The following is a 2,500-nucleotide window of genomic DNA, read 5'->3' on the forward strand; positions in this document are numbered from 1 at the left end:
AATCAATAATATTTGTTTTTATACACATTTACCTCCAATCCGAGAGGCTGTTACAGTCCTTCCAGAAATATTGCTGCATAAGCAAAAACAAGAGCATGATCGTGAGCATGAGGTGACGTCATTGCGCAAATGGTCTGCCGCTAACATTGAATTGATTACATCAGCGATTATAAAACAGTCACCTCCGTCGGCCGTGTTTATGTAGACAGAACGGCGCCTTCAATGTTATCAAACAGTAGGCGTCGAGTCTTGACTCGTTGACTCAGCATTTGTATACGCCTCATATACATGACGAGTAGTATCGCCCAGTCATATAACCCACTTCCTCACTCACTGTCCGCAGACAGTCCAACATCAAACGCTGACCTAAACACTCCTCTCAAACTTGCCGAGTCAACATTACGTGCTCGTGTGAACAGCACTGTCAACCACCAAACGACACACACACACAGACGAACACACGCGATCAATCTAGTAGCCACCCAGTACTGACATACGATATTACGTATACTGACGGTCCTCCCCTGGATATATAATTAACATGTATGGTAGTAGACATCAATACGTAATTAATGCAGTTGCCCCACCCATGTGGGACAACAGACAAACTAAAGATAAATGTTAAGATCACGATTAAAGGCAACTCAAGAACTTGTCCATTCAGCACTTCCGTTGAACAAAAAGTAGATGCACCAGAGAGCAGACCAGTCGGTTCTTGTGACGTGCCCTAGTGTTAAGACTGTGTAACAGAGTGTAACTAAGATTCTTAAGTGTGAAGAATAAAGAACAAAACTCAAATGTGTGTGCAAGTAACCCCTTTCTGAGATGATGAAACGACCCCGTTACATCTTGTGTCTACAAGTAACGCTCGATGGAGATCATGTAACGATACCGTTACACCCATCCCGTTACACATTTCAATACCCATGTATTTCTCAACCTAATTTCCATTCGTACAATTACCGGCCTCTTACAGTACCGTAGCTTATCTGACACTTATTGGAATAATTACTAATGTCCTAGTGACAATTGGTGAGGTCTAATAAGTGAATGGCATTGCTCTGTATGTTTTATAACCTTCCCTTGGAGCCAGTGACTCCTCCTTGAGCTTCTGGCGTTGTTCGTTCAGCCATCGGCTTTGCTTTGAGCTTTACAATTCTTAGACTTATTTCTATGATTACTACAATGTATAAAGTGATCAAGTCAGAAGTTTCTAGACATGAACTTCTGAATTTTATTTTGGAAGAATTTAATATCAGCCCCCTAGTGATAATAGTGGATAACATCTATCACCTATTTACAGCTTGGCATTGCCTGGTGAGGATTCGAATTTATTTTGCCACTTGTAAACTTTCCACAGTCCTATAACGACTACATAGTTACCACTCTGACAACCAAAAACATCTACACGTGGTGTATAGAGGAGTCTTCCCGCCTCCTCAAATTTTTCAATTTTCCTCATCTTCACGGAGGGTGCAGCCCAATAGGCTGGCACTTGTTGCCTGGATTGAATCCAGTGTCTCAGCTAAGAGATCTATGAGTGAAGCTGGTGGTTGTTGCCGGCTTCCTCGAAGCTGCTTCAGGGTTTCTGCGAAATGGTCTTTGAGGCCACAGATAAAATGGAATGAAGCCATTATTTCCAGATAGACAACAGACTCGTGGGTTGGTCTAAATCTGTTCGACCTACGACCGTGGCCCTCGTGCACCAATAGAAGACTGTTTAGGAACTGTTTGATACTGACTTCGTTTCCTTAATGGAATGAAGCCATTATTTCCAGATAGACAACAGACTCGTGGGTTGGTCTAAATCTGTTCGACCTACGACCGTGGCCCTCGTGTACCAATAGAAGACTGTTTAGAAACTGTTTGATACTGACTTCGTTTCCTTAATGGAATGAAGCCATTATTTCCAGATAGACAACAGACTCGTGGGTTGGTCTAAATCTGTTCGACTTACGACCGTGGCCTTCGTACACCAATAGAAGACTGTTTAGAAACTGTTTGATACTGACTTCGTTTCCTTAATGGAATGAAGCCATTATTTCCAGATAGACAACAGACTCGTGGGTTGGTCTAAATCTGTTCGACCTACGACCGTGGCCCACGTACACCAATAGAAGACTGTTTAGAAACTGTTTGATACTGACTTCGTTTCCTTACTCACGTCTTGACCCCTGCGTGAGAGTGGCGCGTGGACATCATCTCGGCCAATCAACAGACACACGGAACAAATATCCACCAATCAACATTCAACACGCTATCAACGGGTGGTGCTTCACCCTTTCAAAGCAGTGACATACGCCTCTGTTAAGGTGAAGGCGCGAGACTGCATATTTAAAAGGTTAGGTTTCAGTCTGAAGGGGGTTCCGGTCAATGGAGACCCTCTTTAGGCTGACGGCCGATTCTTCAGTCTTCCCTTGCCTTACTTTAGCCTGAACAAGATACATAAATGGCGTCACTATGCCAAAGGCGGGAGGACTTACGACGGCCAAAGTCTATA

The sequence above is a fragment of the Oratosquilla oratoria genome, chromosome 38 (genome assembly GCF_046742065.1).
Source record: "Oratosquilla oratoria isolate Oo_2021 chromosome 38, ASM4674206v1, whole genome shotgun sequence".
Classification (NCBI taxonomy): Eukaryota; Metazoa; Arthropoda; class Malacostraca; order Stomatopoda; family Squillidae; genus Oratosquilla; species Oratosquilla oratoria.